Here is a 25,976-nt window from a genome sequence, read left to right as displayed (position 1 = left end):
AGAAAGAAAGAAAAAAGAAAGAAAGAATAGTATGACAGCTTCAAGATGAGGTCCTAGTGACATGACAAGTTTGCACTCATCCCTCTTGAGGTCTGTCATCTGCCATGAGGAGAATATGCCCCAGGTACCTTCTGGCTCCTAAATGAGAAGACAGGTGGAACAGACCTGAACCCAATCTATAGCCTCTGACAATAAACCCAGCTAATCTCACCTGAGCCCAGCATTGGCCCCACCAATTGCAGACCTATGAATGAGAACACTGTATATTACCTGTTGTAAGCCACTGACTTTGGGGAATGGTTTGTTATGCAACATTATTTCAGCAATAGCTGTCTAATACATCTAACTCTCTTCCCAATCCCTAATCCAAATTACTTACCATCACGTGTCCCTATACCACACACTATATATGTATAATATATGAAAGATTTTGCAATATTCTGTTGAATTATTCTTTACTTCTATTTCTGTGGTAATTTCCATGATTAACGTGAAATTCCAAGGGACTATCTTTTATAGTAGAATCATTAAAGTATAGTTCTTAGTATGTGGTAAGCACGCAGAGACGTTTCTTAAAATATTTTTGGTATATACAGCTTTTTCCTGGCACCAAGAAAAACATCTCCAACCAACACTGAGCATTATCTTTTGAACAAAATTAATTCTCTTTTTTTCTCTTCTCTACCTTCTCTTACCTCTATTTTCCTTAATAATTTTAATCATCTCTTTTACATCCATTCTCTCTGGATCCTCATAATAACCCAGTTTTATTCCCAATTTATAGATCATGATGAGAGAGTAAGTGACCTTCTCAAGGTCACACAGCTAGGAAGGAGACCTAGGAGACCTCCTAGGTCTGACCATAGGCCCAGTACGCTGCCCACCACCAGGTGCCTCTGGTCATTTCTCTCCTGAGTCTTTATTATACATGTGTTTTGCCTTTTCTGCTCTCCCAGGCAGTCCATCTGTCAGCAGGATCACAAACTTATGCTCTTCCTGTTTCCTTTCTGATAAACTCTGATTTTGTTTCTATATTACTGGGCAGCCAACTTTCTGAATCTTCTACTATATGACAGCAAAGGCTGATGTTGGCATCCATACCCTTGCTTTAAGCACATAGTTCTTTTCTTATATAGAATCTGGTGCTACTTCTGTTTTGTTTTGTTTTGTTCCCAGATGTTTTTAATGTGAAATCATCTATAAGACTTATCTACTTGACCAAGTTATTCTATTGATATTTCCTGCAGCCTCTACATACAATTTTTAATAACTTCATCTACTCATCCATAAATTTCTCCTTTATGAGTATGGCTCACCTTTGACATTTCTTTGTGTATAATGTTCTTGGGTATTTTTTTAAGTTCTTCAGTCTTTGCCTTTGCCTTTTCCCTGACATTTCCCTTTCAAAGATTAACATTTTGTGTCCCTGTGTATGAGTTATTTCAAAACAAGAACAAAGAATACTGCTCCATTCTGTATATGCTGTCATTTGGTTACTTGTCTGAGAATTCAAGGGGTTCACAACTCTTGAAATAAGTTTAAACTGATAAAATCTGGGTCAGTTGAGAGAGGATAATAAAGTCACTTTTCCCCTCCAATTATAGCTCTCTTCAGAATGAAATAAAAATAATGTGTTGAATGTTAAGAGTAAAAGAAGCCAGGATGATGGCAAAAGATGGTAAGAAGCACTCTTTGGAACAATTCAAAAGCTGTCTTAGCAGAGGAGAAACAAACAGAGAAGGTAGATGGTTGATTTGATAATATTTAAGGCAACCATCAATATTAATTCCTACTGACCTATCTGCAGCTTTTATTCATCTATCCATTCAACATATATTTATTGATATTCTACTATGTGTTAGCAATTATCAAGGTGCCTAGCCTGTAAATTGGCATTCAATAAATGTCCAATGAACTGGAGTGAATTGCTTAAGCAATGAGAATGGAGATAAATACTATAATGAAGATAGTATGGTCTGTTGAGCTTACACTCTGTAGGATTAAGAAGAGGCTTAATATTTATTGGAGAATGAATTATGTACTGGAAAAGTTTAACCTAATTGCCCATTTAATCCTAATAGCTCATACTTTAAGAATAAGAAAAGTAGAGACATACGTCACTTAGGAGTACACTGGGTGAAGTAGCAGTAAATCCAATTAACAATGACCTAAATAAATAGAAATTTATTTTTCTCACATAACAAGAAAGCAGATGAATTTCTGGAGATGATACAATAGGTAAAAATTTCAGGATCTACATTTCTATGGCTCTTTTGTTCTTTCTTTTCTTCTTATAGTCTCATGGTAACAAGACAGTTGCTGTATCTCCACATATCACATCCATATTCAAGACATGAATAAGTGGTAAGGAGAAGAATGGTGCTATATATTTCTGTCCCTTTTAATAGTAGAGAAAAAGCAGATTTAACATCATACTAAATGCTTCCTATGCATCATCTCATTAAACTGTCTTCTTGTTGGAATACATTTTTTTAAGGATAAGGATCTGTGGTAGTAAAATTTCCAAGTCCTTATTATCTGAAAATTTACTTATTTAACATGCATACTTGAATAAAGTTGAGCTGGGTATAAAAATAAGTTCAAAATTATTTTCCATCAGGGTTTCAAAGATATTGTCTTCTTGAATTATATGCTTTGAATAGAAGTCTGGTGTCACTCAAGTGATTACTTCATTGTAGTTAATCTGCCTTTTGTAATTGCTATCTTTTTCATAATTTTTGATTTTTCATTGAAGTATAGTTGATTTACAATGTTTCAGATGTACAGCAAAGTGATTCAGTTATACATATGTATATATTCTTTTTCAGATTATTTTCCGTTATAGGTTATTAGAAGATATTGAATATAGTTCCCTGTGCTATACAGTAGGTCCTTGTTGTTTATCTATTTTATACATAGTAGTTTGTATCTGCTAATCCTGAAGTCCAAATTTATCCCTCCCCTACCCACTTTCCCCTTTGGTAACCATAAGTTTGTTTTCTATGTGAGTCTGTCTCTGTATTGTAAATAAGTTCATCTGTATCATATTTTAGATTCTACATATAAGTGATATCATATGGTATTTGTCTTTCTCTGACATACTTCACTTAGTATGATAATCTCTGGGTCCATCCATGTTACTACAAATGACATTATTTCATTCTTTTTGTAGCTGAGTAATATTCCATTTTATATATATATATATATATACACACACATATATACATATACACACATATATATACACACATATATATGTATACATATATACCACATGGCTGAGTAATATTCCATTATATATATATACATATATACATATATATGTATATATATATATATATACATATATATGTATATATGTATATATATATATATACACACACACACACACACATCTTCTTAATTTAATGATCTGTTGGACATTTAGGCTGCTTCCATGTCTTGGCTATTGTAAATAGTGCTGCTATGAACATTGGGGTGCATGTATCTTTTCAAATTTGAGTTTTCTCTGGATACATGCCCAGGAGTGGGATTGCTAGATGATATGGTAGTTCTATGTTTAGTTTTTAAAGGAACCTCCATATTGTTCTCCATTGTGTCTGCACCAATTTACATTCCCATAAATAGTATAAGAGGGTTCCCTTTTCTCCTGTCTCCAGCATTTGTTATTTGTAGACTTTTTAATGGTGGCCATTCTGACCAGTGTGAGCAGATACCTGATTGTAGTTTTGACTTGTATTTCTCTAAGGTAATTGTTATCTTTTAAATTTTCTGTTTTTTCTTAATGTTCTGAAGTTTCATAAAACATCTCTAAGTATGGGTTATTTATCCTGTTCTGCACTGGTGGTCTCTATAAATCTGAAAACTATGACCATCTCAGGTGTTGGAAATTTTTCAGTTATTATTTTTTCAGATATTGCCTTTCTTCCATTCTCTTCATTTTCTATTCCGGACACTCATCACAATGTTTGGGTTTCTTTATCTATTTCCATTTTTTCTTTACTTTTTTCCATACTTTTGTCAGAGTAAGACTAGACATTCAGTTTAGTTAAAAACAAAGCTGAAATTTACTTGACTAAGAGAAAGATCAAACATATATAGATTGATTACCAGAAAAAAAGGTGATACAGTGTTTATAAAATAAAAAGTAAACACATTTTGTGGAAAAGTGAGACTTATTTTTATGTCCTTGGTAGATGTTTGAATAAAATTGTGTGCTCTAGAGTACACTGACATTGTAGTCAGGGAGAGAGCTCAAGTTACTTATGGATTTTCCACAAAATATTGTGATCTCACCCACAGAATGCTTGTGGGATGCTCATCTGTGGGCAGCGGCTGCTGCTGTCCTTCTCAGGGCTTCTCCACCTCAGTAAAGCTGGGACTGCACAATTTCCCTCATTATTATACTTTACTTTTCATCTCTTGTTCTATTTGCATACCATTCTGGGAGAATTTCTCAGCTTAACTGTTTGGCTCACTGATTCACTCTTCAGCTGGTTCAATGTGCTACTCAAACCATAAACTGAGGATTCTTTTTTCAGTAGCTATAAGTAGATAGGTAGATTAGATAGACTCATGTGACTGGGCCAGTTGGTGTTTGCTATCAGCTAGGAACTCAGCCTGTGCTGATAATCAGGGGTTTTTGTTTCACTTCATGTAGGGTGCTGGGGTTTCCTCATGGAGTGGCTCAGTTCCAAGAGCAAATGTCCAGAGAGATCCAGGTGGAAACTGTATTACGTTTTATGATTTAGCCTTGGAAGTACCATAACCACTTCTGCTGTAGCCATAAACCTCCCCAAATTTAAGGAATGAGAACATAGATTCCATCTCTCAATAAGAAGTGTGTCCAAGTCATACTATAAGAAGAGAATCTGGAATGGGAGTTGTAGGGATGGCAAATTAAGAAAGTACAATCTGTCACATTGTCTCTTTTTTGATGGTGACCTTCCTGAGTTACTGGTCAGTTTTGTTGTGGGTCACTCATATAGCCTGTCCTCTCTTGATGGGGCAGACTCATGACAGTGGCAGCTTCAGACTCACAGAGAAGATGTTACAAAAGCCCAGAGACCACCTGAGTCCTTAGCAGCAGTATGGTGGCCTCTGCTTACTGATCTGGTTCCTGTTCTGTTTTTTCTATTAAGGACTCTCCATTTCCACTACACAGACAGTCCCCTTTGTTGTTTTATGGCTTGGCTATGTATTTCTTTTTATTATTTTGGTGATTTGGTGTATGTGTGGAGATTTTAGCATTTCCTCAACCCATCATGCTGAACGTAATTTCCTCAGGTTGGAACTTTTATTGTCCACATTTTATAGTTAAAGAATGTGAAACTCAGAAAGGTTAAGCGACTTGCCTAAGCTTGAGAGATTGAAACGAGTTTGACTCCAAAGTTACTATGCTCTACTCTACACGACAGTTCTTGTTCATGTCTAAAGTATTACTATGGATAAATGAGACAAATTTCATAAACCATACATATAAAGCCATCCAACTCTCTTGTAATCAAACCTCATGTATGAAGTATCTTAGTATCATCAGTAGAAATGGCTTATGAAACTTTGATAGCTTGAATCCGGTGGCTTCTTATCCTATGATTTCAAAAGATGTATCTCACCATTTTAGATAACAGATTCTTTACTAGGAAAAAATATGTACGATTTTATAACTTGTAATGGGCACGTACTAGGTAGCAGAATCGTAAGTAACTTTCAATATAATATTTTATAATAAACCTAAAATTTTCTGCTTAAACCAGAAGCAATTAATTTTTTAATTCTCCTTTTAATAAGATGTCTAGTGACTCATAGGCTTCCTTCCCTCGAGCCTGTGAGCATGGATTCGCTCAGGATAGTAAACCAGAACCAATGCTCAAGGAGTTGGACCACCACAGATGCCCCAATAGGCATCATATCTGTATCATTATTATTTCAGGAAAACTAACTTACTTAAAACATGTTGTTTAAATATAAATTATACATCAATTTTCACTGAGACTCCTCGGTGGACTCTTCTTCACTTTCACACCCTCTGAGTCATTTCTATTTCACTTCTTTGCCCATTCTCACCATCTTTCAACCTAACATGAAAGTCTTGACTAAGCTCTCAATATGCTGCTGAGCAGTGGTTCCGACATGTGGAGCAGTATAACTGCCAACAAAGCACAAGAAAAATATCACACACAAAAATATCGGGTATATACATGAGAGTTGATAACTGTTTATTTTGCCGAGTATATCAAAATTGAAAAAAAGAAAAACAGCTACTACCTACCATCATTTCCTAACCAAGGACATGTATACTTTTAAAGATTAGGAAAAACATAATCTCACACTTTAAATTTTAAACATGAAAAATTCATTATATAACTTTTTTTCTTAGTTCCTTCATCTCCCCACAAGACAAAACTGGCTTGTGGTTTGGGAACTATTGCTCTAGGTAACATAAATAATTGTTTCTCCTCTTAATCTTGTTCCAGCGTGATGTCACCCACAGCTGTGACTGGACATCAGCTGGCATATCACTGTCCCTTTTCTTCATAGTCTGCCTCCTGGAGGTGGACTTCCTGGTGCGTGGGTCTGCTGAGTACACCCACAGTGACTGATGTCAAGACAGTTTATCCTCACTCCCCTGCAATGCACCACTTCCTCCACTCACCCATGAAATACGGGGAAGCCAGCCATGCTGGCCAAAAGTAACTGCACAAAATTCTGCCTGCTTAGAATTCAATAACTCTATGTACTTTTGTGACTTGGACAGGTATACTGTGCAACCAACAATCTCATCTATCCCAAAGGCTTGTTGGTGAGGTTTTGGGTATCTACTTGCTTCACATGTGCTTCTTAGTCACATGGGTAAAGATGTCACCACTATCCACAGAGCCCTCTCCCTCCTATTGACAAAGGTAGCCTGGCAGTGCCCTTGATAATTCCTTCTTGTTTCTTCATCCTGAATACTCTCCCAGCCCTTGGAGGAGCAGAAAGGGAGAAGAGGCTAACAAGAACCAAAAGAGGAAGGGTGCAAGAGGTTGAAAGATGCTCTAGACCAGCTGTTCCCAAGGCTTCAGAGGATACAGACCCCTTTCTAACATCCAAGTATTTCACAGACCACAGTATGATTGGGGATATGCTCTGAGTACTTGTTGCCTGAGAAAACGTAGAACAGAACGTTACACTGAATTCAGTAATACTTTGAAACAGGATGCTTTCAGTGGCAAGACACGGAAATCCAGATTCAAACTGGCTTTTCCAGTCAGGATATATTGGTTTGGCCAAAAAGTTCATTTGGGTTTTTTTTCTGTAACATTTTAGAGAAAAACCCAAATGAATTTTTTGGTCAACCCCGTGTGTGTGTGTGTGTGTATGTGTGTGTGTGTGTGTATGTATGTATGTATACACACATATATATACATATATATATGTATATCTATATATGTATATATATATATAATCTAACACAACAGAAAGTCCAGGGGAAGGACTTCAGAGAGGGCTGATTCACCAGATTAGCATCATCATCAGACCCAGGGTCTTCCCATCACACAACTCTGAATCTTCCCTGGGGGCTTCACCTCCAGGCCGGCAGCACAAGGGCTGTCACTCCAGCTGTCACGTTCAGACTCACATCAGAAAGGCAAGGAAGCCCATATCTTCCCATATTTCGCTCACAGAAAGGAAAGTGTCCCCAGAAGCCTCCTAGAAAACTTTCCTTCAAGTTTCATTGGCTTCAATATATACACATGCCCACTTCTGGACCAGTAATGAACAGAGATTAGGATTAGACCAAAACAGGTCAGGTTCCTTCTTGGAGCTGGGAGTGGGGTCAGCGTACCCTGGGTATCTGGCTGCAAGCGAAAGGGGGGTGGATGCCTAGGGGAAAAATCAGGGTTCTGTTATGAAGAAGGGAGGAATATGTGTCAGGCAAGCAAACAATAGTGCCTCCCACATCCTTTTAAATGAATTTGTAGTTCACTAACATGCATTAGAAAAACAAGAGTAAATAAATATGTGTGGAAATATTATTTATTCATCTCCAAGCAAATGCATTTATGGATTCTGTGTTGTTAAAGTATTGATACTTTCAGCTGCAAGTTCCATAATCAACTAAAAGCGATTTAAACAATTGTAGTTTACTTTTCTCACATAACAGAAATATCTGAGGTATTGATAGATCATTCCAGGCTTGGTCCAATGGTTAACCACTGTAAGCACCTCTGGATCAGCTTCTCACTGATTCTATTGACTCTCTCCTCATTGTCACAAGTTGGCTGCTGTTGCTTCACATACCTCATCCCCACAGGACACCAGGAAGGAAAGAGAAGAGAGGGGAGGGGAGGAAGAGGGAGGAGAAGAGGAAGATAGGGAGTGAGGGTATTTCTCTTCAAGGGATTCTCTTAGTCTGGGCTTTTCTGAATGCAGAGCCTGAGACAAAACTTGTGTGAAAGTAGTTGGTTAGGGAATGTGATTCTCTCACAAAGAATAGGAGTAAGGATACGGACAGTGAAATAGGAATGGAGGGAAAGCCAATGCAGGGTGCACTATTGATGTGGCCACCACTCTAGGAGATGTGTTTAAACTACTGGGGCTTTCTGAGGAGTCTTTACAAAATTCATCTCATAATTGTCCACACAAGAGACAAAAGGAGAAAGGGTTTATCACCTCTGACCTCCCAGTGGTTGTGGTTTGCCTCACAGGCATTAAGTTCCCCAACACCCCCAGGTTCTGCTTGCAGAGAACAGGGTTCCTGTGGACTTTCAAGGCTGCAGCAACAGAGAAGCCCCAAAACAGGAAATGAGAAGCACAGTGCCTGGGACCAGTTGAGGCCCCATCAGACAGCACCTGTGCAGTCAGGTACTGGCTGGCACAGAGCTGATCGCCTCAGCAGAGAGGCTGAGGGGGTTTTGAAGTGATGCACCAGAGGTGTCCAATGTAGTCTGTCTTTTCAATAGGGCGGAAAATCACTCATGAAGTTCTTAAGTGATGTCTCATGGTCTCATTGCCAACGACTGGGTGTCATGCCCACCCATAGATGCAAAGGAGGCTATGAATGTATCTATTTGCCATTTTTAGCCTCTAGAAGAAAAAGTGAGCCAGCAAGAAACAAGAGAGTGGGCTTTGTATTTCTTTCATTTTTTTTAACGTCTTTATTGGAGTATACTCGCTTTACATTGTTGTGTTACTTGATGCTATAAAACAAAGTGAATCAGCTATACCTATACATATATCTCCATATGCCCTCCCTCTTACCTCTCCCTCCCACCCTCCCTAATCCCACCCCTCTAAGTGGTCACAAAGCACCAAGCTGATCTCACTGTGCTAAGCGGCTGCTTCCCACTAGTTATCTATTTTACATTTGGTAGTGTATATATGTAAATGCCACTCCCTCACTGTGGCTCAGCTTACCCTTCCCCCTCTCCGTGGCCTCAAGTCCATTCTCTACGTCTGCGTCTTTAATCCTGTTTTGCCCATAGGCTCTTCAGACCTTTATTTTTTTTTTAGATTCCATATATATGTGTTAGCATATTGTATTTGTTTTTCTCTTTCTGGCTTACTTCACTTTGTATGACACATTCTAGTCCATCCACTTCATTACAAATAACTCAATTTCATTTCTTTTTATGGCTGAGTAAAATTCCATTATATATATGTGCCAAATCTTCTTTATCCATTCATCCGTCAATGAACACTTAGGTTGCTTCCATGTCCTGGCTATTGTAAACAGTGCTGCAATGAATATTGTGCTACATGAATCTTTCTGAATTATGGTTTTCTCAGGGTAAATGCCCAGTAGTAGGATTGCTGGGTCATCTGGTGGCTCTATTTTCAGTTTTTGAAGGAACCTCCATACTGTTCTCCATAGTGGCTGTAGCAATTTACATTCCCACCAACAGTGCAAGAGTGTTCCCTTTTCTCCACACCCTCTCCAGCATTTATTGTTTGTAGATTTTTTGATGATGCCCATTCTGAGAGGTGTGAGGTGATACCTCATTGTAGTTTTGATTTTCATTTCTCTAATGATTAGTGATGTTGAGCGTCCTTTCATGTGTTTGTTGGCAATCTGCATATCTTCTTTAGATAAATGTCTACTTAGGCCTTCTGCCCATTTTTGGATTGGGTTGTTTGTTTTATTTGATATTGAGCTGCATGAGCTGCTTGTAAATTCTGGAGATTAATCCTTTGTCAGTTGCTTCATTTGCAAATATTTTCTCCCATTCTGAGGGTTGTCTTTTCGTCTTGTTTATGGTTTCCTTTGCTGTGCAAAAGCTTTGAAGTTTCATTAGGTCCCATGTGTTTATTTTTGTCTTTATTTCCATTTCTCTAGGAGGTGGGTCAAAAAAGATCTTGCTGTGATTTATGTCATAGAGTGTTCTGCCTATGTTTTCCTCTAGGAGTTTGATAGTGTCTGACCTTACATTTAGGTCTTTAATCCATTTTGAGCTTATTTTTGTGTATGGTGTTAGGGAGTGATCTAATCTCATACTTTTACATGTCCCTGTCAAGTTTTCCCAGCACCACTTATTGAAGAGACTGTCCTTTCTCCACTGTACATTCCTGCCTCCTTTATCAAAGATAAGGTGACCATATGTCCGTGGGTTTATCTCTGGGCTTTCTATCCTGTTCCATTGATCTATATTTCTGTTTTTGTGCCAGTACCATACTGTCTTGATTACTGTAGCTTTGTAGTATAGTCTGAAGTCAGGGAGCCTGATTCCTCCAGCTCCATTTTTCGTTCTCAAGATTGCTTTGGCTATTCGGAGTCTTTTGTGTTTCCATACAAATTGTGAAATTTTTTGTTCTAATTCTGTGAAAAATGCCATTAGTAGTTTGAAAGGGATTACACTGAATCTGTAGATTGCTTTGAGTAGTATAGTAATTTTCACAATGTTGATTCTTCCAATCCAAGAACATGGTATATCTCTCCATCTGTTTGTATCATCTTTAATTTCTTTCATCAGTGTCTTATAGTTTTCTGCATACAGGCGTTTTGTCTCCTTAGGTAGTTTTATTCCTAGGTATTTTATTCTTTTTGTTGCAATGGTAAATGAGAGTGTTTCCTTAATTTCACTTTCAGATTTTTCATCATTAGTGTATAAGAATGCAAGAGATTTCTGTGCATTAATTTTACCTCCTGCTACTTTACCAAATTCATTGATTAGCTCTAGTAGTTTTCTGGTAGCATCTTTAGGATTCTCTATGTATAGTATCATGTCATCTGCAAACAGTGACAGATTTACTTCTTCTTTTCCGATTTGGATTCCTTTTATTTCTTTTTCTTCTCTGATTGCTGTGGTTAAAACTTCCAAAACTATGTTGAATAAGAGTGGTGAGAGTGGGCATCCTTGTCTTGTTCCTGACTTTAGACGAAATGGTTTCAGTTTTTCACCACTGAGAAGGATGTTGGCTGTGGGTTTGTCATGTATGGCCTTTATTATGTTGAGGTAAGTTCCCTCTATGCCTACTTTCTGGACAGTTTTTATCATAAATGCATGTTAAATACTGTCAAAGGCTTTTTCTGCATCTATGGAGATTATTATATGGATTTTACCCTTCAGTTTGTTAATATGGTGTAGCACATTGATTTGTGTATATTGAAGAATCCTTGCATTCCTGGGATAAACCCCACTTGACCATGGTGTATGATCCTTTTAATGTGCTGTTGGATTCTGTTTGCTTGTATTTGTTGAGGATTTCTGCATCTATGTTCATCAGTGATATTGGTCTGTAGTTTTCTTTGTTTGTGACGTCTCTGTCTGGTTTTGGTATCAGGGTGATGGTGGCCTCGTTGAATGAGTTTGGCAGTGTTCCTCCCTCTGCTATATTTTGGAAGAATTTGAGATGGATAGGTGTTAGCTCCTCTCTAAATGTTTGATAGAATTTGCCTGTGAATCCATCTGGTCCTTGGCTTTTGTTTGTTGGAAGAGTTTTAATCACAGTTTCAATTTCAGTGCTTGTGATTGGTCTGTTTATATTTTCTATTTCTTCCTGGTTCAGTCTCGGAAGGTTGTGCTTTTCTAAGAATTTGTCCACTTCTTCCACGTTGTCCATTTTATTGGCATATAGTTGCTTGTAGTAATCTCTCATGATACTTTGTATTTCTGCAGCATCAGTTGTTACCTCTCCTGTTCATTTCTAAATCTGTTGATTTGAGTCTTCTCTCTTTTTCTTTTTTTTTTTTTTTTGTGGTATGCGGGCCTCTTACTGTTGTGGCCTCTCCCATTGCCGAGCACAGGCTCCAGATGTGCAGGCTCAGTGGCCATGGCTCACGGGCCCAGCCACCCCAAGACATGTGGGATCTTCCTAGACCGGGGCACGAACCCGCGTCGCCTGCATCGGCAGGCGGACTCTCAACCATTGTGCCACCAGGGAAACCCTCTCCCTTTTTTTCTTGATGAGTCTGGCTAATGGTTTATCAATTTGGTTTATCTTCTCAAAGAACCAGCTTTTAGTTTTATTGATTTTTGTTACTGTTTCCTTCATTTCTTTTTCATTTAATTCTGACCTGATCTTTATGATTTCTTTCCTTCTGCTAACTTTGGGGCTTTTTTGTTCTTCTTTCTCTAATTGCTTTAGTTGTAAGGTTAGGTTGTTTGAGATGTTTCTTGTTTCTTAAGGTAGGATTGTATTGCTATAAACTTCCCTCTTAGATCTGCTTTTGCTGCATCCCATAGGTTTTGGGTCGTCATGTTTACATTGTCATTTGTTTCTAGGTATTTTTTGATTTCCTCTGTGATTTCTTCAGTGATCTCTTGGTTATTAAGTAGTGTATTGTTTAGCCTCCATGTGTTTGTATTTTTTACAGATTTTTTTCCTGTAATTGATATCTAGTCTCATAGCATTGTGGTTGGAAAGGATACTTGATATGATTTCAATTTTATTAAACTTACCAAGGCTTGATTTGTGACCCAAGATATGATCTATCCTGGATAATGTTCCATGAGCACTTGAGAAGAAAGCGTATTTTGTTGTTTTGGGATGGAATGTCCTATAAATATCAGTTAAGTGCATCTTGTTCATTGTATCATTTAAAGCTTGTGTTTCCTTATTTATTTACATTTTGGTTGATCTGTCCATTCGTGAAAGTGAGGCGTTAGAGTCCCCTACTATGGCTGTGTTACTGTCGATTTCCCCTTTTATGGCTGTTAGCATTTGCCTTATGTATTGTAGTGTTCCTAGGTTGGGTGCATAAATATTTACAATTGTTTTATCTTCTTCTTGGATTGATCACTTGATCGTTATGTAGTGTCTGTCTTTGTCTTCTGTAATAGACTTTATTTTAAAGTCTATTTTGTCTGATATGAGAATTACTACTCCAGCTTTCTTTTGATTTCCATTTGCATGGAATATATTTTTCCATCCCCTCACTTACAGCCTGTATGTGTCCCTAGGTCTGAAGTGGATCTCTTGTAGACAGCACATATATGGGTCTTGTTTCTGTATCCATTCAGCCAGTCTATGTCTTTTGGTTGGATCATTTAATCCATTTACATTTAAGGTAATTATATATATGTATGTTCCTATTACCATTTTCTTAATTGTTTTGGGTTTGTTATTGTAGGTCTTTTCCTTCTCTTGTGTTTCCTGCCTAGAGAAGCTCCTTTAGCATTTGTTGTAAAGCTGGTTTTGTGGTGCTGAATTATTTTAGCTTTTGCTTGTCTGTAACTGTTTTAATTTCTCTGTCAAATCTGAATGAGATCCTTGCTGGGTAGAGTAATCTTGGGGGTAGGTGTTTCCCTTTCATCACTTTAAATATGTCCTTCCACTCTCTTCCAGCTTCAGAGTTTCTGCTGAAAGATCAGCTGTTAACCTTATGGGGATTCCCTTGTATATTATTTGTTGCTTTCCCTTGCTGCTTTTAATATTTTTTCTTTGTATGTAATTTTTGATAATTTGATTAATATGTGTCTTGGCCTGTTTCTCCTTGGATTTACCCTGTGTGGGATTCTCTGCGCTTCCTGGACTAGATTATTTCCTTTCCCATATTAGGGAAGTTTTCAACTATAATCTCTTCAAATATTTTCTCAGTCCCTTTCTTTTTCTCTTCTTCTTCTGGGACCCCTATAATTTGACTGTTGGTGTGTTTAATGTTGTCCCAGAGGTCTCTGAGACTGTCCTCAATTCTTTTCATTATTTTTTCTTTATTCTGCTCCATGGTAGTTATTTCCACTATTTTCTCTTCCAGATCACTTATCCGTTCTTCTACTTCAGTTATTCTTCTATTGATTTCTTCTAGAGAATTTTCAGTTTCATTTATTGTGTTGTTCATCATTCTTTGTTTGCTCTTTAGTTCTTCTAGGTCCTTGTTAGACGTTTCTTGTATTTTCTCCATTCTCTTTCCAAGATTTTGGATCATCTTTACTATCATTACTCTGAATTCTTTTTCAGGTAGACTGCCTATTTCCTCTTCATTTGCTTGGTCTAGTGAGTTTTTACCTTGCTCCTTCATCTGCTGCTTATTTCTCTGTCTTCTCATTTTGTTTATCTTCCTGTGTTTGGGGTCTCCTTTTCGCAGGCTGCATGTTCATAGTTCCTGTTGTTTTTGGTGTCTTCCCCCCATGGTTGGTTGGTTTAGTGGATTGTGTAGGCTTCCTGGTGGAGGGGACAGGTGCCTGTGTTCTGGTGGATGAGGTTGGATCTTGTCTTTCTGGTGGGTAGGACCATGTCCAGTGGTGTGTTTTTGGGTGTCTGTGAACTTATGATTTTAGGCAGCCTCTCTGCTAATGGGTAGGTTTGTGTTCCTGTCTTGCTAATTGTTTGGAATGGGGTGTCCAACACTGGAGCTTGCTGGTCATTGAGTGGAGCTGGGTCTTAGCGTTGAGACGGAGATCTCTGGGAGAGCTTTGGCTGATTGATATTACATGGGGCCAGTAGGTCTCTGGTGGTCCAATGTCCTGAACTCAGCTCTCCCGCCTCAGAGGCTCAGGTCTGACACCTGGCTGGAGCACCAAGACCCTGTCAGCCAGAAGGCTGCAGCATCACTATGCCATTATTGTTGCTTTCTTTCTCTCTAAACAACTGAGCATGATAATAACATACACCCTCTTTCTCCAAGGATGATTGGTAGGATGTCAACAGTGTAGAAGACCAGCATGATGGCCTGTGGGTTAGTGAAATGATCAAGGTTCCTGCAGACACAATAGGACACAGTCGGAGAATTGACACTGATGTGAGGTAAATTAAGGAAGGCAGACTGCTGTTCCTAGATGGTCCACTGAAATGTGGTAAAGCCCAGTCGCAGCCTGGAGTTCATTTAGTTTCTGCCTGGAGAGAACTGAACTGGGAGAAGCTGAAGGAGCGTTGGTGGAGCAGGAGGAGCCACAGTCACAGCTGAGGCTTGACTCCAATGAAGTCAAAACAGCGCAAACCACCTTCCTCCTGCACCCTGAACCAACTTTCCCAGCACGTGAGCTGCCGTGTCACTGGCTATGTATTTCTTGATCAGTATAACGTATTCTTATGAACTCTTTGTTAAAATTCTGTGCCCAAGGAAAATAGACAAGAGGAAGAAAAATTTTAAAGTCACCAAGATGATATAGCAGAGACCACTGGTTGCCTCCCTAGCTCCTCTCTTCTTCCATAGTAACAGAATATTTGGGGCAGCATGTCTGTCCAAATCAAAGACTGCAATTCCCAGCCCCCTTGACAGCCAGTTTGGGCATGTGACTCAGGTCTGGACAATGAAACAGAACAGATTTAATGTGCATAACCTCAGCGTGAGAGTCAAGAGGTTATCTGGAGCCACAGTGAGGAAGAAAAATAATGGAGAAATAACACTTGGTTCTGCTTCTATTTTGTTTGTTGCTTATATAGTATTTTATTTTTGATCCCCATGTCACCCAGTGGGAAAGGCATTAGTATCTTTTATAGTTCAGGAAACTGAAGCTCAATTAGACATTTGAAATTTACTTTAAAGACAGAGAGTCATATAAGAGTGGCAAGGTTACTTCCCTCAGTAACTGTCCCTGTGTTTCAGCAGATTTCCCTCTCCCCTCCTCTCTCACAGGCATCCTGAGGGTCTTTTCCCCTCTGCCATCCACTGCCATAGTGTGAGAGTCACCCACTTGGGGAACAACTACAAAGACAAAGTGCCTCCAAACAAAAGACAGAAGATTGGGTGCTCATTTGTCCAGGGAGGTTTTTCTACAACCTGAAACAAAGTTAGACCCAGTGGGAGGAAGGGAAGGAGGAGGAAGAGTGGGACAACTGAGGCACATGGGCAGGAAAGGGAAATTCAGTTCTACCTGAGGGAGGATTGGTGGAGTCTTTGCATCTCGAGAACCAGGGAGCTGGGAGTGAGCAGAATCCTGCTCAGTGTCACCAACCTGAGGACATTGCCAGGGTCCTCCACAGCCCAACTGACCCACCGTCTACCTAAAACCCACCATCTAATAGTCCCAGCACCTTGGGATGGCAGATGGCCAGAAGGGAAAGGCTCTCCCCTAACCAAAGGGGACTGGGAAAAACCAGTTGGATATTTCCTTATGAGCCAGGAGAGCAGTGGACACCTCATCCATGTTATGAAAGGCATCTCAGCACACAGGTGTGACATGTGGAGTGTTAAGTTTGGTTTTAAAATAGAAATCTGGTAATTGTGTGGATTCATTGGAAGCAAAGAGAAGCTCCTATCAGTTCAGGCATGGAGTGACAAAAGCTAAAGATGGGAAAGAGAAAGGAGGGCTCAATGGGCAGGCAGTAAGAAGAAAGAGTAGACAAGGCTCGGTGGGTGGCAGCATATGAAAGAAAGGAGAAAAGGAAGAGTCGGTGAGAACCCTAATATCCCCAGTGAATCATGCTATGACAGGCTGAAATAAAGAAGGAAGAAGCTGAGCAGTCAGCATGGAAGGAAAGATAACTTCTGTTTTGGACAGAAGGAAAAAGAAGCAATATCCAGACACCCACGTGGAAATGCTCATTAAGCACAGAAACAAGGTTAGAAGCTGGGAAAGAGGTCTGAGCAGAAGACAGGTCTGAATCACCAGGCATCTGTTGTGCTATTTCGTATGAGCCCCTGAATTGTCCTGGGTACAAGGTTAGTCAGACTCTTCTTGGCAGGAAGCTCATCTGATCTCAGCTGACAGGTTTTCAATACACAACTGGGCTGTCCCAGAGAGAAAGTGAAAAGGGAGGAATCAAAGGGCTGAGGTCAGGGAAAGTTTAAAGTTAAACTTTTCGGCAGAAAAGTTTAGAGGATGGAGAACAGCACCAACAGCTGCAATGGTCTAGGAAAAGCAGGGCTGAGCAAAGGTCATGCATTTGCCAGGACAAGGGCCTGGCTGCCTTTGCTAGTTCCCTTTTGGTAATTTACAGGAGCAGGGAACAGAAGGCAGGGCGTTAAGGACCAGAGGTGCAGGGAAGACATGGAGCCAAAGGCATGGATTTTCCACTCTATATGTCTAGTACACTGAAAGAACAGCACAGTCAGCTTGTCTTCTGCCTGAGAATGAGAGAAACCAGAGCCCATCCCTAGGTAGAAAGAATGGCATCCTTGCAGAAGACATGTTCATATAAAAGGCTCCAGCTTCACAGCAGGAGGAAGATAGAAGAATGAGCCTCTGGTACAGGGAACTTTGGAGAAAAGAAGGCATCTCTCCCTCTGAGACTGGGAGAAAAAGAAAAGATGGGAAAGAAACAGCCTAGTTTGGACATAGAGAGATGCTAAGAGACACCTCACAGATGAAATGGCTAGAGTCTGATGGATCTTTAGTTGCAGCCTCATTGAGGGAGTGTAATCAGAATGACAGATGAATAGAGGGACTGCTGGGAAGCCACAGGCAGCTGCATCAGGACTGGAAAAATCAGCACAATCATAGGACTCGGGATAGGTGCTGAGGAGCTACAATGTGTGTTTGGGGGAGGGCGTTCTCTAGACCCCCAATCGTATCAGGGCCAACATGGCTCCCAGCAGCCATAAAGGACAGCAGTATCTACTGCTCCAAGATCATTACAGGGAGAAACTCAGCCCAGCTCATTCCTATTCCTCCCCAATTGCAAAACTGAGGGGTTATTTATACAGCAAGCAGATGCCAACCCATATAAACTGGTCAGTAAAAATAATCACAATTTTACTACATTAAAGTATGTGAAAATAGAGAGTAGCTGAACAGAAAATCCATAAAAAGAAGGCTCAGATGTGCATACCAAAAGAGCTTCAGCTCCCACACATAAGAGCTTAGTGGTGGTTGTATAAATTCAGCTAAGTCCAATTTTAAACAAAACCTGAGATGGTAAAGGTGGGGGCTTTGTTACCACATAGGCAGCTTTTGACTGCACCAACAGAAAACCTAACAAGAAAGGACTTAAACAATAAAAAAAAAAAACGAATTCTCTCACTCATCAAAAAGTTTCAAAGTTGGGTTCAGTTAATGCAGTAGCTCTATGAAATCATGAAGGAACTAAATTCTCGCCCTTTCACGACTCCTCATCCTCATCTTATTGATGTGCTTTCTTCCTCTCATTCCCCCTCATGGTCTCAGGGAAGCGGTCCTAGTTCCAACAGTGAAATAGTAACATGAATACAACAAGATCTCAAAACAGAAAAACTGGGATCACTTCCTCCTGTGCAACTCTTGTATAGAGCAAGGAAAACTTTCCCCAGAATCCCACATCAGAGCAGACTCCTGCTCATTGGCCAGACTGGGGCACATGCCCACCCTTCAACCAATCACTGACAAGCAGATGGTGAGTCTATTATTGGTTTAATCAAGTTACCCCTGAGCAGTGGATACTGAAAAGAATCAAGGTCCGATTATCAAGGAAGAATAGGGGAAATGACTATTGACTGGGCTGTCAGCATTATCTGTCATAGACGTTGTGTTAGCAAGTCAGGGAATCACAATAGGATGTTCACAAATGAGGAGGGGGTCCTGTGCCAGCGAACAGGACCACAAAAGTACTCCAAGGTATCTGCCCTACTTACTCAGCTAAAGTCCAAATTCACATATCCAATAAATATGCCCTATGTTTAGACATCTTTAAGCAAGTATTTCAACGAGGCAGTCTGGTAGAGTAGGATTAGACAGACCTACGTACCAATCCTGGCCCCATGACTTGAATGTACATAAGGGACTTTGCCACACACTCCAGGGTGGCTTCTTTTTCTCTTAATCTTGTGTCCATTGTGGAGATTAATAAACAGAGAATCTCAGTGTGTAGTACATACTACGAAATACAAGGATTGAGATTATCCTCTAAATTATAATCCAAGGATTATAAATGGACTGTCCTGATTTATAGTGAAGACTAATCATTGCTAAAATTATCCTACCGAATTTAGCTCTTGAACATAGGTTGATAAGGGAATCAATCCATGCTCGCGTAGTAAGTACAAACCTAAAAATATTTTTAGCAAAGAACTGCTGCAAGATATATTTGGTTAAAACCATAATAACAGACCAAAATAAGTCCTCATCAGCAGACTAGACATTCTGCTTTCTGATAAAAGTAAGAATTTAGGGGAATTTATTGAAATAAATGTTGCATTAGCAGAGACATTGCAAATGCTTATCCAGAATAAATAAGGATAGTAAATAAGTACAGGATAACTTCCAATTTCTTCCCATCTCCAACCATTTCTATAACACTCTCACACTGAACTTCAAAAAGTCTCACTTTTAAAAAAATTTATATTATTGAAGTATAGTTGATCTACAATGTTGTATTAATATCTACTGTACAGCAAAGTGATTCAGTTATACATAGTATATACATTATTTACCATATTCTTTTCCTTTATGGTTTATCACAGGATGTTGACTATAGTTCCCTGTGCTCTACAGTAGGACCTTGTTTGTTGTTTATCCTTTCTATACATAATAGTTTGCATCTGCTAATCCCAAACTCCCAATCCATCCTTCCCTCAACCCTCCTCCCCCTCGGCAACCACAAGTCTGTTCTCCATGTCTGCGAGTCTATTTCTGTTTCATAGACAAGTTCATTTGTGTCATATTTTAGATTCCACAGAGAAGTGATAGCACATGGCATTTGTCTTTCTATAAAGTCTCACTTTTAAGCCCTTACTCCTCATCTCTAACATGTACTGTCTTGGTTGCCCATCCGATAGACTGCCAGCCCCCATTCTGGTATCCAATGCCGTCAAGATCTGGTCTACTTTCACCTTTTCCCAATTTGTACTGAGTCCTTCCTCTCATCTCTATACCTGCTGCAATGCACACATCTCTCCACCTGAACTGCCGCCTTCCCTCCCCTCAGCCTATAGGACCTCCCATCCTTTCATTAAAGAAGAGGGTCAAGGTCTCTGCTCAAGGAGCCTTCTGTGAATTTCTAGCCCTCAAGGATCCACATGGCCCTCCTCTGCCTTGTACCATGCTTAGGTTCCATTCAAGTTCACAGCAGGTCATCCTGAGGGGAGCTGGGACAGCAGGATGAGGGGTCTTGAGTCAGACAACATCTGAGTTCAAACCCTGGATCCACTGCTTACTAGCTCTGTGACTTTGGGCAAGTCCTGTCTAACTTTATTAGGGCCTCAGTTTCCTTGCCTTCAAAATGGGGATAATGACAGATTTCTCCACCTAAGCTTATTGACTATTAAATAATGTATGTAAAGAGTTTTTGCTTAAGTACCTGGAATACGATATGAGTAAAGAAGAATTCAATAATAGCTGGCTGCTTCCTGCTCCAATTGTCTGCTCTCAAAACACTTTCTGAGTCTATGTCTTGCCTCACTGGTTCAACAGAAATCCCTGGTATAATGACCAGGAAGGACAGATCCCCTCCACTTCCCATCTCCTCCATCAAGTCCTATTGGTCCCTCACCACCTAGGATGAGGTTTGCCAGGTTTGTGTCAACTGAACTTTCCCTCCACCATTAACCCACACTAGAGATGCCAACTCTTCCAAAGCCTGGTCTGTCCTGGATAGAGCTGTTCCCTTGAATGTTTTCAGGGAAAGCTCTAATAAGAGTAGAGAAGCATGTTCGCAGAGGGCAGGACTGCCACAGGGCAGCATGACGGCACTGGCCTCTGGAAGGCAGGGGAGAAAGAATGTCATGAGGTAAGACAGAGGGGAGCTCAAAAAGTTAGAGGTAGGGGCCAGAGTCAAGGGAGAGGAGCAAAAGTGAGGACAGGACGCTCCTGTACCCAAACCATGAAGGATGAAACCTGAGAGCTGAAGACAGGACACAAAACCTGGAGCCCCCACAGGAGAGAGAAGTGAAGGCAATGTTCTGGGTGAAGATGAAAGGAGACCACAGGCACCAGGCTGAGAAGCAACCATTCCAGCCTGGAGCCCTGGGACTTAAGGAGACTCATGTTGAGGACTACCATTGTCCTGCCATCTCTTCAACCTGATGAAAATACTGGGAGATGCACTCCCACAAAACATGGGAGAAAACAAGAAAGGGGAAGGTGTGAGAAATAGAAACTAAGCCCCAACCCAGAAGGAAAGGACCTCCAGAAAGGATGTCTCCGAGAAAGAGTCTTGAATGGGGAACTCCCTGACATGGCTGGCCTCATGGGAAGTTGTGTAAGGGGCTGTGGGAAGGCTGGGGAGAATCAGTAACAACTAGAAAGTAAACCAAGTAAGTGGGAAATAGGGCAATTAGTAGAAAGTAAGAAATGAACATCATCCTAACACACTACAATGCTCAATTGAATATCTGCATAGGTATAATCATGTGAACACTGCTAATTTAATCAAAAAATAAAAAATTTTAAAACTACACAGAATAGAACTACATTAGGAGAGGAGAGGAGAGGAAGCAGAGTGGGTGGGGAACCAGAGAACTAACTCCTCACCTATCAGCCAGGAGATAACAGTCTGCACATTTTGTTTAGAAATATGGAGAGGTGAAATGATTCTGGAGGAATGGAAAATGGCTATCTCTGGAGAAAGGCTCTTTGGGGGAACTGTGAAAGGCAGGAGTTTCCTGGAGCAGGAGACTTACCAAGCTTTAGTACTTTCTAACTTTTGAAACCATGTGAATGTACTATTTCGGTAAAGTAAAATTTAAATAACAAAAAAAGAAAAAAGGCCAAATTGATCAACATATTCTAAGTCAATGCACTGGTTCCTCATGAACTGATTGCTAATGGGCTTTTCACTTAGAGATATTTTCACTTTTTTTTACCTGTGGATATCAGGATCAGCACTAGCTAAAGAGCAGACAGAGTTAAGCGAGATCATTTCAGAGGTGCTGCAAAGGGCTCCGTCAACATCATCAACACTGCCTCTATTTTCCCCATCACAGTCACCCTGACCTGGGTCCTCTTCTAAAATCCAGCTCCAGATAAGCTGAGTGGTGTGTGTGGCCACCACTCAGTGTCTGTGGCTCCAGAGACAAAGTCCATGAACCTGTGAGATCCCAGAACTCCCCTTGCTGTTCCCTACTGAGTCAACCCTTCCTTCAAATCCTGAGCACCCCCATAGTTTTATAATAAATTTCAATTGGGGCTTAAAAATAATCCAGCTCCTCAAGTCCTTTATTGGCACCTTAATAATTAGTGAGCGTCTCAGCTCACAGAAGCTGACAGAAGTTAATAGGACACAGTTTGGGAAGGAGAATGGTGAGGGGCAGGATGGTGTAACGAAACTACAAAAAGGGCATAAGCCAGCTCCAGCGGGGCCAATGTCCACCGACAGAGGCAAGTGGTAGAATTAAAACAAAATGAGGTTCTCTGCACAGTTCTGACCAGAGCTAGCTATGATTCTGTCCAGAAGAAACAGAATCAGTGAAGGTAACTTAGAGTTACTGTATTTTGCTGCCTACAAAGCTCTTTCCACTCTTGTCCAGTTGGAGCGCGGGGTAGGAAGCCCCCAGGACAGTCCCCTGGGGTCCCTCCTCTTGACATCCACACTCTGGTGTAGTCCTCTCCCACAGTGGACCAAGCCTCTGTCTCAGTCCCTCTTAGATCATTTGCACAAGGGAATCAAGCTGCCGTGATGTGAGCAGTCTTTAGGAAGAGGCTTGTATGATGAGAGACTGAGATCTCCCGCCAACAGCCACATGAGTGAGCCTGGAAGCAAATCCAGCTCCATGGAGCCTTCAGATGACTGCAGCCCTAGTGACATCTTGATCACACTCTCATAAGCAACTCTGAGTCAGGACTACCCGGCTAGTTCTGGATTCTTGACCCTCAGAAACCAGATGAGATCATAACATTTGTTGTTTCAAGCCACTAAGTTTTGGAGTAATTTGTTACACTGAGGCCAAGAGAAGTCAAGTGATTTGCCCAAGGTCTCATAGTAATTAGAAGCCCTAGGTCTTAAACTCCATTTTTATAGCTCTTTCTACTTAACCATCAATTCACTCCATAAATATTTCAATGACTTTCTTGTTAAATAAAATGTTAAGGGTTGTTCGTGTTCAGAACATGTAAAAATGATGCTTTAAAAAACAAAAGGTACACAGAAATAAGCATGCTGAATGTGGCCCCTTTTGCAACTGCTGAGTGCCCTAATATTTCCTGCTGTTTATGTTGGGAGCAGCAAAGGCAGGTACCACAAAAAGAGGAAGTGTTATTCTGATCCTCGATTGGGGCTTGTTGCCAGAGTTTGGTCTTATCCTCTGCAGTGTATAATTTGTGATAAAATTGGCAAGAGAAGGTATGCTCTAATAACTTGGCCGATTGCATTAGGCAAACACAGAGTCTTAAAGAGTATTATTTATGATGAAAGCTGACCAAGGATTCTTACATTAGAAGAATGGGGTTGTGGGAGCCCTAATGCATGCGAAACACCTGAACACAATAAAACCCAATGGATAGGCATACAATGTTGACATTCCTTTGGCTTTTATTCTTAGAAACAAAATGTGTCTTTCCTGTTCTTATAACCATGGGATATATTTTAATCCTAAGAAACCTTATTTGCTCACATACAACTCCTACATTTCTCAGGCTGAGACATTCGCCTAAATGTGGACTCTATCTCCAGAAAGGGTCAAGTCAGAGGCCTCATGCTCTCCACAGGGAAGTAGGAGAACTTTACTTGGTGGGAAGTGGGAAGAGGAAGTCAGGGACCCATCAGGCCGCTAATATTTACAGAATATCAATGGACGTGTTTTCAGAATCGTGAACAGCTGTGACCATCCCTTGGTTTATTCCTTGGCTTCCAGTGGGGAAAGGAGAGAGAAGAGGATTCCAAAGCATTCAGCAGGGTGGCATTCTTCTTTAAGGGATGGTCAAGCAGCTGACTCCAGGGCCAAGAAAAATCTGTCCGTTTACGAAGTTTCTGGCCCATAACTGCAGGTGAGATTCCTCCATAAGTAGAGTGCCTGATAATGAATAATTTGCGTATGTGGTTGCTGGGATTGTGGTTAAATCATTCTGATGGCTCTCATTCCAATGACTTCCCAGTACACTTAGAATAAAACCCGAACTCCTTATGGAGTCTACAAGGCCCTAGATAGTCTGGGCTCTGCCGACCTCACCCAGCATTTTCCTTATACTCTCCCCAAGGTCATGGCCAGGTTTCAGCCATAATGGCTCCTTAAATCTTTCAGGTACCTTCAGTTAGTCTCTCCCCCAGGTGGTGGTATTTTCTACTTCTCCTGCTTTACGCCCCACCTTCCCTCAGAAGTCTGGCCCCTTCCAGTGTTCAGGCCCCTGGGCACCCAACGTAAATGAGACCACCCTTCCCTCAGCCCCTGTCTCATCACCCTGATTCACTGTTGGCCACTTATCACTATCAGAAATCAACTCCATATTTATTTAATGATAAAATAATATAATCTATTTATTGGGCAGGTTCACAGGCCAAGCACTGTTCTAAGGGTTTTCCTTATAGTAACTCAATTAATCCTTAAAACAATCCATGATACCCATTGCAGGTGAGGAAACCAGGACACAGACAGGTTAAGTACTTTGCCTGAAGTGATGGAACTACTTAGTGGTGGAGCCAGGAATCACCCCAGGATTTGTTTCTCAGTTCATGTCTGTCCTCCTGTTGGGCTGTAAGCACCAGGGGAGAAGGGCATTTGCAGGTTTTGTTCACTGCTGTGTCCCAGAATCCAGCACGGTGCCTGACACATAGTAGGTGCTCAAGAAATAGCCATTAGTGAATGAATAAGATTTCAAAGCCCTACTCCTGCTCCCAGCACTTGCCCCTTCTGGGAGGCGTGTGTAGATGTTATGCAATCCTCTATTACCTTGCACCAAGTCGGTGAATCAAGTGATGTCTGCTTCCAACAGACCCCAGCTACTCAAATTAAGGTGGTTTGAAGTATCAAAAAATCTCCTTACCTGGGCACACTCGGAGTTTGAGATAGAAGTGTCCTTCAGCCCAACCAAGCTCGCCCTGCCAGTTGGCGGCAAACACGCTGTTGCAGGCGCTCCAGGATTGAGACCCAGTTTTGTTCGGTTTCTCGTCGTTTCTTGGTGGAAGCCACGCCCTCCTGGGCCATCTTGGCTGCGAGGGACACTTGGAGTTTTACAAAATTTCAAGAAGCACCGGGGCTGGGCTGGGTTCTGGAAGGAAGACCCTAGAGCAATTACCAGGAAATGTTTTAATAGGAACACAGCCCTGGGTCTCTGAATTTGAACATAGAAAACAGGAAAAAGGGGAAAAGCAGGGGAGCCAAATATTAAAATATTTTTTTGTAATAAGAAAAGGTAAAAGTTTATGATTTAACCAAAAGTGCACTATTTCCTAAGATTCTATTTAGCATCTGCAACGTTGGCCCCTGGGCTGTCGCCTCTCGGGAGTGGGCCGGATCAGCGCTCCGGCAGCTGCACACCTTGAGTGTGTCTCATGCTCACAAGTCCCGCAGCGAGCGGGAGCCGAGGCTGCGCGCAAACTCCCCGAAGCCGGCACCTGGAACTTCCCTCAGTTCCTCTCGGGAATCCCAGAGGGGCCGCAGTGAGCCGGCAGGGCTGGCGTCCCGCGCGTACCCAGCACCTCGGCCGGTCCAGACGCCGCGACTCTCCTGGCCTCTTCGAAAACCCGACGGGCGCGAGCCGCGTGACAAGCTCTCCTCTCCTCCTCCACCCTTCGAACCACGTTCTCCAAGCCAGGGTCTGCGCATCTTC

The sequence above is a fragment of the Mesoplodon densirostris genome, chromosome 5, assembly GCF_025265405.1.
Source record: "Mesoplodon densirostris isolate mMesDen1 chromosome 5, mMesDen1 primary haplotype, whole genome shotgun sequence".
Classification (NCBI taxonomy): Eukaryota; Metazoa; Chordata; class Mammalia; order Artiodactyla; family Ziphiidae; genus Mesoplodon; species Mesoplodon densirostris.
The sequence above is the reverse complement of the archived record's forward strand: the minus strand, read 5'-3'. Positions refer to the sequence as shown.